This window comes from Cetorhinus maximus, chromosome 20 (assembly GCF_964194155.1).
Source record: "Cetorhinus maximus chromosome 20, sCetMax3.hap1.1, whole genome shotgun sequence".
Classification (NCBI taxonomy): domain Eukaryota; kingdom Metazoa; phylum Chordata; class Chondrichthyes; order Lamniformes; family Cetorhinidae; genus Cetorhinus; species Cetorhinus maximus.
This window is the reverse complement of record NC_135898.1, coordinates 3,339,264-3,350,931: the sequence shown is the minus strand read 5'-3', so window position 1 is coordinate 3,350,931 and position 11,668 is coordinate 3,339,264. Positions and strand designations below refer to the sequence as shown.

General features: G+C 44.6%; 1 long non-coding RNA gene across 1 annotated transcript; it reads left to right on the top strand.

Moving 5' to 3' along the window:
* The first annotated feature begins 339 nt into the window (after window positions 1-339).
* LOC144694793 (uncharacterized) lies at window positions 340-11,275 on the top strand. The gene is made up of 2 exons (XR_013579824.1): window positions 340-465; window positions 9,824-11,275. It is a non-coding gene; the product is annotated as an uncharacterized LOC144694793 (long non-coding RNA).
* Window positions 11,276-11,668: the final 393 nt, after the last annotated feature.

Below are 11,668 nucleotides of genomic sequence, written 5' to 3'. Positions count from 1 at the left end.
TCCAAAGCTGGAGTGATTAAAACCCGGGTTGCTCCGGAGGCCAGAATTGGAGGAGCACAGGGTAACTGGGAGGTTGTAGTGCTGGAGGAGATGACAGAAATGGAGAGGGGCAAAGCCATGGAGGAATTTATAAACCAGGGTGGGAATTTTTCGAGTGGAGGTGTTGTTTGGCTGGGAGTTAGTGTAGATCAGCGAGCACAGGGATGAACGGCACTTGTTGTGAGACTGGATCTTTCATTTGAGGAGTTGGTTCTGCTGGATCCCGCAACACGCTCCCTGACCCAGGGGAACCCATTCAGCGCACTGCTCCGAGCAGAGGGCTGGACAGACACTCCCACCGGTGACTCTCGCTGCCAAACAGCGGAGGGGCGCAGCGCTCCGGCTGGAGCCAATCGCCGAGCGCTTGCTTCACTCAGCAGCAGCTTGTCCGGGGGACACATGCTCAACTCTCAGAGCCTTCAACAGGTAAGTCTCGGTGGAAGGAGCCTGACCTCTAAACACTGCTCTTCCCGGCCGCTCCGGGTACCTGTTACTGGGAACTGGAACGGCTGGTGAAATCCCGGTGGAAGGGGCTGTGGCTGCGGCTATTTGGCCATGTGAGAGGCAGCGCTGCTGGGGCGGATGGAGGGGTTGAGGGGAGGCAACGGGAGGACTTTGTGCTTGGTTTTGGGTCGGGAGGGACAGGTCGGACTCCACCTGAGAAGAGAGCGTGTATTCTGTAGTCAGAAGAAGATGCTCCGTTGTCTGAGCAGCAAGACTTGTGTGAATGTTGAATGTTCCCAGTAATGTTACCGTTGCCGCCTTCTCCTGCCTGGAGCTGAATAGCAACTTTTTACAATAATATTTTTTCATAAATGTTGGGAGAAACATAGCATTAGATGCAAATCCCCGAGGTTTGAATCGAGAGCTCATGTTTTCCTTCCCCCAAGTGGTCAGAATGGGAAATTGTCAGGGCTGCACCGATCCACTCTTGCTGATGATAATCTGTTGCTGCTGCCAGGGCGGTGCCCCGTTTGGGATAAGCAATTCCTGATCATTGCTTGGAGCGGTGCTGAGGGGAACTCGGCTGCAGCCAGGACTCCCCTGTCAGGCTAACACCAGGTAGCGAAAGTGCCTGTGAAAAATGAGCGGATTGGAAATGGGGTGTGAATGATGGTGTGGGGAGTGCATTGTCAACAGGGTGGGGATTTGACACTGTCGCTGTGGCATTTGGTGGGTGAAGTGGGCCATGAATCAGTACATCTTTGGACAATGATGGTCTGATAAGTTTTTAACCCGCGTGTCTCTTTTCTCCTGAGATTAAATGTTTATTTTTGTTACATGTAGTAAATCAAATGCATCGTCTGTAATGGAAGTTCAGTTTTTATTGTGGATGGGGGAGGAGTATATTCCTTAACATTTTCACCATCTAATAAAGAGATATATTCCATTTGGCATGGGTGTGTGGGATTAGAGTCAGTATTTGGAAGGAACGTGTCCAGATCTAAAGATCCCATCCAAGCCTGTGATTGTTGGTGCCGGCCTGAGCAGAACTTTAGGGAGCAGCATCCTAGTTGTGGAGGGATGTGAGGCGAGATGTCTGCAACAGTCTCCGCTCATTCCCTCTCCGTGTAGAAGCATGAAGGGTGTTCATGGCATTGAACATGATGAAGACAGAAAAATGCAATCACAGCTGCACAGAACATGGGTGACAAAGACCAGTTTCAGTCTGAGTGCCCTGGGCAGGGTGGAAGGTCTCGAACAAGAGGCACAAAACAACTGGACTGGGCTAACATTAGGGGAAAAGCAGGAGCTGGTGAGAATAATTTTTTTTGAAGAGGGTGATAATGGTGAAGAGGAACTGACAATGCTGGAGGATAGACTGATTTTTGTCAGCAAGCATGGAGCTTTTGAGTGGAAATAGTGAAATCAATCAGGAAGATGGATGGAGGGGCATCGAGGGAACAGATGGGGGGGTTTCATGGGCAGGGTGTGTGTACCGAGGTGGGATTTATAGAGAAGCTGCAAAGTACAGAAGAGGGGAGTTGTATAATTCACCTCTGCAATCAGAAGCTCATTGATTGAAGTCCCACTCCAAGCTAAAAATCTAGGCAATACTCAGTGCAGTACCGAAGGAGTGCTGCATTCTTGGAGATGCCATTTTACGGATGAGACCTTAAAATGAGACCCCCTCTGCCCTTTTGGGTGGTAAAGTATTAAGCTACATTCAATAAGTTGTAAATGGACAGCACACTACTGTTCCTGATTAATCTAGAAGGACGAGGGCAGCAGATAGATGGGAACACCACCACCTTGGAAGGTCCCCTCCAAGCCACGCACAATCCCGACTTGGAAATATATCACCGTTCCTTCACTATCACTGGGTCAAAATCCTGGAACTCCCTCCCTAACAGCGCTGTGGGTGTACCTACACCACATGGACTGCAGCGGTTCAAGAAGGCAGCTCACCACCACCTTCTCAACGGTAGCTAGGGATGGGCAATAAATGCTGGCCCAGCCAGCGAAGCCCGCATCCCATGAATGAAGAAGAAAAACATTTGAATGAGATGGGAGGCAATGTGCACAGCAGAAAACATGGCCTATGCTGGTGCCTTTCATATTTTGAGAAAGAAAAACCGTGTTTCACCTACAAAATTAAAGCCTGCTTCAAAACAAAGTGAGGTGGAATCAGTTATTAAAAACAAGCTTACCTGTTAACAATTACAGTGATACCAAATACACTGATGAATAATTTAGCAAAAGATATCAAATTAAAAATGACCGCTGATATGAACAGGCCACCTGTTGCATGACCCAACAGGTTAAGCTTTAGTTAAAACACTTGGTAGATGATGGTCAATCCATAAACTCATGAAGCATTCGCTGAGTGTTGCAGCAGCAGCAATAATTTCTGGGTTCCATTGCCCCCCCCCCCCCCCTTCTGCCCAAACTCTGGATGCTGTTGCTGAGCAGAAAAAAGCATCAGGAAGAAGATGGGAGTTGCTGGGCAGTCAGTTGCTGAAACCTTGCCACTGTCCTTTGGAAGGTAAATACTTGTGAGTGAGCAGATGTCCAGCTTTTGCAGATGTGCAGGTGAAGCTGTTGATCCCTTTTAGGGCACTCCCAGGAGGTGCATCTTCATTCAACCTGTTGCTTCCTGCTCACAAAAACTGCAACACTATGGGAAGGAATATTGTCAGCCATAGCTTAGTCAGTAGCTTGTCTGTAAATGAAAAGCTTTTGGCTTCAAGCCTTCCTCTCCCGGACGAGGCTGACTCGAGTTTCATCCTGAGGGAGCACTGCACTGTCCTTGGGTCAGATCCAGGTGTTTTTTTTAAAATTCGGGAGGTGGGCTTCGCTGGCCGGGCCAGCATTTATTGCCCATCCCTAGTTGCCCTTGAGAAGGTGGTGGTGAGCTGCCTTCTTGAACCGCTGCAGTCCCTGTGGTGTGGTTACACCCACAGTGCTGTGAGGAAGGGAGTTCCAGGACTTTGACCCAGTGACAGTGAAGGAACCGGGGTAGCAGTTTGATGAGATTGAATGGCTTGCTAGACCATTTCAGAAGGCAGTCAAGTGTCAGCCACATTGCTGTGAGTCTAGAGTCACATTTCGGCCAAACCAGGCAAAGACAGCAGATTTCCTTCCTGAAAGGGTGTTTGCGAACCAGATGGGTTTTTTACAACAATGGATAATAGTCTCGGTAATGGCGACTATAAAACTAATTATTAATTCTAGATTTATTATTTGAATTTAAGTTCCACCAGCTGCCGTAGATTTGAGCCCATGATGTTCCCAGAGCATTAGCTTGGACTTCTGGATGACTAATCCGGTGACATTACCTCAACCCCACCGCCACCCCGTTAAGATACTGTTTGAAGATGTGTTAATTAATATTATAAAACTATAACTCATTCACAAATATAATTCTCTCTTGTCTGTCCCCTCTTCCCCCCTCCATCTGTGTCTCAAGTGCTGAGGTGGGGTCACCTATTACCAGGCTTTGAGAATTATGAAGAAATTTGATGGATTAGACATGTAGAAGATATTTCCGCTTGTGAGGGAGACTAAACCTACAGGCTACAAATATAACCTAGTCACTAATCAATCCATAAAATAATTAAGGAGAAACTTCTTTACCCAGAGATTGATGGGAATGTGAAACTTGCTACCATCGGGGCTTGGTTGAGGCAAATGGCATTAATGCATTTCAGGGGAAACTAGATAAATATCTCAGAAAGAAAAGAATAAAATGACATGTTGAAAGGGTGAGGGGTAGAGGAGTGGAAGAAGAAGTGGAGTATCGATGCTGGTAGAGATCAGTGGGTCAAATGTCCTTTATTGGTGCTGTATTTTCTCTGTAAAATCACAAAACCAATCAGGGGAACGAGTGGCATCCTGGATAAAGAGAGAAAAGTTGAATTTTTTTTCAGTCCTCGCTAAATGTTACACTGATAGGAAGCGGAATAACACAAACTATGAGAACTCTCAATTTTTCACCTAAATACTCCCTTTTTATTCAATACTGAGCTGGTACCAAGTTCTCTGGCTGCTTCACAAAACTATTCAAGAGTTGCTAAATTTTAAATATTTTTACTTGGCAGCCTTCCATTTTGTGAGATGATTGTGCCCTGGTAATCAGCTCTGTGTTTAACTTGCCCTGTGTTTAACATGGTCGTCTGGTGTGGCTCAGGGATACCACTCTGGCATAGAATCTCTACTGCACAGGAGGATAGTGGGCTGAGAATGTACAGGATTCACTGGGCACTCTTCATGGCTATCTGTGCTTTCCATTTCTGCTCACCTTTTTCTTTTCTATTGCAAACAGTCAGTCTCCAGAGGCCACAGCAATCAGCAACAGTCTCCTCATTGTCAGTGTCAGTTTCCACCATCTCACTTGCAGGTGTCATTGTAGTAGTGTCATGCTTGCTTGGGATATTCCATTGCATTAAAGGTGCTATGTAAATGTAAGCTGTTGGTAACTTCACATATGTAGGCTCTACAGTCACCAGCAATCTGTCACTTCATGTTGAAAACAACACGCACATTGCAAAAGCTGCAGCTGTTCGGTCCAAGCTGAGTAGAAGAGAGAGTAACAACAGCAAGCTGACTGGAAACACAAAACTGCGAATCTGCCAAGCCTGCATCGTCAGCGCACTCCTCTCCTGAGACCTGGAGAACTTATGCGAAGCAGGAGAAAAGGATGAACACTTTGACTGTCTCGGAAGGATCCCCAGCATCTCTTAGCAGGACAAGGTCACCAACTTGGAGGTCCTGGAACGTGCTAATTCCATCAGGATACACTCAAGGCTCAGTAACGGCATCTGCACTGGCTCGGCCACGTTCTACTGCCTTAGTTCTCAGTGGAGTTGTTTTCGCTGATGGACCTGTTGCCTTTTTGATCCCATTATCCAAACACAGCCCCCTTCTGTGCCATAACTATTTTATTTGGCCCATCATGTCTGCATCAGCCCTCTGAGCAATTCACCTGGTATCATTTCCCCAGCCTTCTCCCCATAACCTTGCACATTCTTCCTTTTTAGATGACAATCTAATTCCCATTTGAATGCTTCAATTGAAATTGCCTCCATCACACTCAGGCAGTGCATTCCAGATCTTAACCACTCGCTGGATGAAAATTTTTTTTGTTACATTGCTTTTGCTTCTTTTGCCAATTACCTTAAATCTGTTGCCCTCTTGTTCTCAATCCTTCCACCAATAGGAACAGTTTTTCCCTATCTACTCTAACCAGGTGCCTCATGATCTTGAATACCTTTAGTAAATCTGCTCTCAGCCTTCCCACCTTCAAGGGAAATAATCCCAACTTCTCACTCTCATCATAACTGAAGTTCCTCATCTCTGGAATCATTCTCCTGAATTTTTTCCGCACTCTCTCTCCATTGTCTTCAAATATTTCCTAAAGTGCAGCACCCAGAACTGAATGAAGATTTCCAATTGAGACCGAACTAGTGTCTTATACAAATTCAATGTAATCTCCTTGCTGTTGTACGCTATGCCCCTATTAATCAAGCCTAGAATACTGTATACTTCATTCACCCCTCTCACCTGTCCTGCCACCTTCAACGAGTTGTGCACACATACACCCAGGTCCCTCTGCTCCTGTACCCTCTTTAGAATTATACCCTTATTTTATATAGTCTCTCCACATTCTTCCGACCAAAATGAATCACTTCACATTCCTCTGCATTAAATTCCATTTACCGCTTTGTCCGCACACCCTCCCAGCCTGTTTATGTCCTCTTCAAGTTCTACACTATCCCCTTCACAGTTCACAATGCTTCCAATTTTCGTATTATCTGCCAATTTTGAAATTGTGCTCTGTACACCAAGGTCCAGGGAATTAATATACATCAAGAAAGGGCCCCAACACCATCTCCTGGGGAACTCCACTAAACACCTTCCTCCAGCCTGAAAAATATCCATTAACCACCACTCTGTTTCCTGTCACTCAGCCAATTTCATATCTATGAATTATAACTGCGCTCACAAATCTGTGTGGCACTGCAGCAGATGTCTTTTGTAAGTTCATGTACACTCCATCAACAGCATTGCCCTCATCAACTATCTCTGTTACTGCTCCAAAACCTCGATCAAATTAATTTAACATGATTTTCCCCTAACACATCTGTGCTGACTTTCCTTAATGAGCCCACATTTATCCATGTGACTATTAATCTTGTCCCAAATTTTTGTTTCTAGAAGCTTCCTCACCACTGAAGTTGAATTGACTGGCCTGTCATTGCTGGGCTTATCTTTGTACCCTTATTGTAACAAGGGTGTAACATTTACAATTCTCCAGCCCTCTCGCACCACCCCGGAGTTGTAGAAGACTGGAAAATTATTGCCAGCGCTCTGCAATTTCCGCTCTCACTTTCCTCAGTATCCTTGGATACAGCTCATCCGGTCCTACTGCCTTATCAGCTTATTTAATATCTCCTCCGTTATCAATTTTAAACCTTTTCTAGTGTATTAATTACTTCCCCTTTGATTGTGACCTGAGTAGCTTCTTTTTCCTTGATGAGAACAGATGCAAAGTATTCATTTAATACCTCAGCTGTGCCCTCTCCTCCATGTGTAAATCTCCTTTTTGGTCCTGAATCAGTCACCCTCCTTTTACCACCCTTTTATTATTTATATGCTTATTGAAGACGATGGGATTCCCTTTTATGGTGGTTGCGAGTCTCTTTTCATACTCCCTCTTTGCTTCTCTTATTCACTTTCTCACTCCCCCTCTGAACCTTCTGTATTCAGTTTTCTTGATATATTACCCACCTGACATCTGTCACCAGCACACTTTATAATCTCTCTGTCTTATCATTCAGGAAGCTCTGGATTTGTTTGTCCTTTTGAGGAAATATAAACTTGACTGTGCCTGAACTATCTCTTCTTTTGAGGGTAACCCATTGTTCAGACACTGTTTTACAAGTCAGCCTTTAATTACAATTTATTGGGCCCAGATTCATTCATTACCCCATTGAAGTTGGCTTTCACCCAGACAATTATTGTTATTCTGAATTGTTCTTTGGCTTTTTCCATAGCTAACCTAAACCTTATGATACAATGATCACTGTGGCCTAAATGTTCTCCTCCTGACACTTGATCCACTTAGCCTACTTCATTCACGAGAACCAGGAATGCCTCCTTTCTGGTGGACTGGAAGCACAGTGCTGTTGAAAATTCCCCTGAACACACTGTGGGAACTCTTGCCCCTCTGTGCCCTTTTTTTCTTTATTCTTTCATGGGATGTGGGCATTGCTGGCAAGGACAGCATTTGTTGCCTGTCCCTAATTGCCCTTGAATCGAGTGGCCTGCTAGGCCATTTTGGAGGGCAGTTAAGAGTCAGTCACATTGCTGTGCGTCTCGAGTCACATATAGGCCAGACTGGGTAAGGACTGCAGATTTCCTTCTCTTAAGGACACTAGTGAACCAGATAGTTTTTACAACAATGATGGTAGTTTCATGGTCGCCATTACTGAGACTAGCTTTCAATTCCTGATTTTTTTTTAAATCAGTTGAATTTTAAATTCCATCAGTTGCTATGGTAGGATTTGGACCCTAGAGTATTAGCCTAGCTCTCTAGATTAGTAGTCCAGTGACGTTATCAATAGGCCATCGTCTCCCCCGCTTCACACTACTGCTATCCCTGTCTATATTTGGATAATCCAAGTCCCCATTATAACGGGTCAGTAATTCTTGTACCTATCTGTAATTTGCATCCTTCCCGGAAGTTGGTGGTCTATAGAGTACACAGACTAAATAATTACACCTTTTGATGATGCAGATTTCTAAATTTTCATATCTGCCCTGCTGAAGCATGATTTTAAGTTCTGTTGTTGGAAGAATTTTATTCAAACACTTGTTTTCCTCAACGGAGCCAGTAGAGTATTTATTGCAATATATTATGTATGTCTGTGTCATATTACAAAGTTAAATGGTTTACAGTGCAGGGTGTTAACAGATCTCCTGTAGCATTGGAGGGAAAGCTGTTTCAAATAATACAGGTGTTATCAATAAAATGAAACAGGAAGTTTGTGTGACACTCGCAAGCTATGTGTGAGAAGTTGAATAGATTTTTAGATAGAAGAATTTGCATTTATAAAGCAACTTTAATTATTCCTGGATACCCCAAAGTGCTTTATGATCAATGATTTAATTTTGATGTACAGACAAGGTTGCATTTGAAGAACCACAGCTGCCTATTTGCACACAGCAAGCTCCCACAAATATCACTTCAATAAATGACCAGAGAATCTGTTCTTAGTTTGGGTTGTTGGTCTGGACACTGAGAAAATTAGACTGCTTTTAAGCGAATTAGTGTTGTCGAACCTTTTACATGCACTCAAGAGGGCAGACGGGGCCTGACTTGAACACCTGATTCAAATAACAACACCTCAAAGTGTCAGCCTGGATTGTGTGCTGAAATCTCCAGACTGGGACTTGGAACCCTCAGGTATCTAACTCTGAGACAGGAGTGCTCCCATTGCACTATGGCTGACATCTGTGACAGCTGGATCAGAGGAAGTTAACCAGCCTCGGTTGGTTCTAAGAAAGCCAGCAGCTGGATATACCCATTAAGGTGGCATTCTGATTAGCTGGGTGGGAAAATGTATCTTTCCACCCGATATAAATATTCAGGACTGGCATCATGGAACCTAATTTCTAGCAACTTCACCCCAAAATCCCCAATTGAATACAGCAGAGTGCAAAAGGAGAGTTGCTTACGATTTGGATTTAGAAAGGAGGCAATTATTTGAAGAATGTCCAACATGGTAGGGAACTAACATCCTGTATCAAGCTGTGTTTCAGATGCTAGACTGAAGATCTGAGCTTGATAACAATGAGAAATAAAAAAAGAAAACGCTGGAAGTCTGGCAGCATCTGTGGAGAGAGAAACAGAGTTAACATTTCGAGTCCAATATGACGCTTAAGAGCACTTGGTGTTTTTGTTTCAGATTTCCAGCAGTATTTTGGCTTTTATTGCAATGAGGCTAGATTTGAGGTACTTGACTGAGACTGCCTTTAAGATGCTAAACCCATCCACTGAGCTTACAATTGTACTAAGACTGGGTTCAAGATGAACAAATTAAGTATTAGGCTTCTTTGTGGAGGTGAGATGGGGAAGCAGTTACCAACCCAGATAAACATTTATAATGTCTTACTGGGGCCAAGACAGGGCTCTATTTCCACAGTAATTCCCCTCTAATGCATTGGTGGAACATAAATAATAAAGGAAATTGATCCCCAAAATGAATTGAGAAATGAACATTTTAATTGAAATTGAAGCTACTGAGTATCTTGATTTTTCTTTTATCTCTTGTTTGACCAGGTGATCCATCATGAGGCAGAACATGGCTGTCGTTTGGGTTGTGATCCTCCTTGTTGGCAGCTTGAGCGATCTCATTCTTGCGAAAGGAATTTCGGGTCCCAGAGGCAGATTAGGAGTCAAGCCAGGGAACCAGCCCAAGAAAGGGACTTCCAACAATGCTGCAGCCGTTGGAGCAGGAGCTTTGGGTGGGGTGGTCATTGGCTCAAGCTTGAGTCAAGGGAGGTGGAATGGTCAAAGGAGAAACAACCAATATCAGAATGTCAATGGAACAGGGAGATATGATAATGACGGGATGGTCCTCAGCCCATTGGGCAGCATGTGGCTAATGAGCTCGGTCCTCTCACTGGCACACTATGTTACGAATTAGCATGGTTTCATTATGCTGCTTTCAGCTTCTGTCTGTCCACCACCAAGTGCATATTTGAGATTGGAATTTGAATTCTAACCAGTTCCTCAGTATATTTCCTTGCAGCAGAATTTTTTAAACCCATTAATCTGACCCAAACAGTACAAAAACCCATATCTGTGACTCTGCAATTGTACTGTGCCAGGATCCTGCTCAAACTCTTAGAGCACAGAAAGTGGTAATTCATCCTGTCATGGCCTTTGCCAGAACATTGGGAGATTTGACAATTGGATGTGTTTCTTAAGATTCCATGGTTGCTTTCCAGCTGCTGTCATTGTAACAGGAGTTGAAATGAATCCTGTGTGCTCCCATAATGTGACCAGTGACAACTGTGTCTCAGTTGATAGCACCTTTGGCTCTTGAGTCACAAGGCATAAGTCACAAATGCAAGTCTGTCTTTCTTTTATTTGATGCTTCCTTCTATCTTCTATCCTCTCCCTACAGCCTGTTAGAGAGGTGCACCTTTATACCCTGGCAGTATGGCCACCACTGGCCTCCAATTGGAAACAGACTGGCAGAAATTGTACTTCCGTCGTTAATTCTATGATTGCAGTTGCAACCTTTGGGTTTTGGACACCTCTCCAACTCTGGGCCTTATTCCAGTCTTTTTCAAATCAAACAAATTGAAGGAGATGTGGGAAAATGGAAAGGCAGAAATTCTATTAGAGGTTTGTCGTGCACATTAACAACATCAGGCCCTCTTTGGGTGTCATTGAGAAGGCTGGCGTTGAGTTGCTGGGCTGGCTTCCCTCTGAATTTCCAGCATCATATTTTCATTCAAAGTCCCTCCTGATTCCACTTGTGTTTCTTGATAGTGGGGAAGGAAACGGAGTGGAGGGAGAAGGTGAGAAACTTCAATTTAAGTGTTTAATAAGAACAGGTGACTGGTCAGTCCCTCACATCTCATCCACCTGCCATTTAGTTAAATTACGTCTGATCTTTTATCTGAACTTCATTTACCTGACTTTATTCCATAACCTTTAAAACCATTGCGCATCAAAAATCTGTCAATCTCAGTTTTGAAATATTAAATTCCATTTCTCCCAGCAACGTTTGCAGGGAAACAGTTCCATATTTCCATTACCTTTGGAGCAACATTTCCCCCCCCCGTTAGGGGGGGTGGGCGCGGGCGGGCAGGCCTCCGATCGGCGTCCTCGGTCGGGGGGGGGGGGGGCGCACCACCCTTTTATGTGGCCGGGCCAATTAAGGCCCGCCCAGCATGAGGTCCTCCAGGAAGCGCTGGATGTTCCCTGTGCAGGGGGAGGGGGGAGGATTCCCTCAGCCGGGAGTGCGCTCTTTCACGCATGCACACGAAAGAGCGCACAGATCTCCCTGAGGCAAAATGTTGCCTCAAGGAGATTGGCTCCAATTCAAAAGCTCCTCATCTATGTCTTTAATGGGAGGCCCCTTATTTTGAAACTGTGTTCACTAGTTCTGGA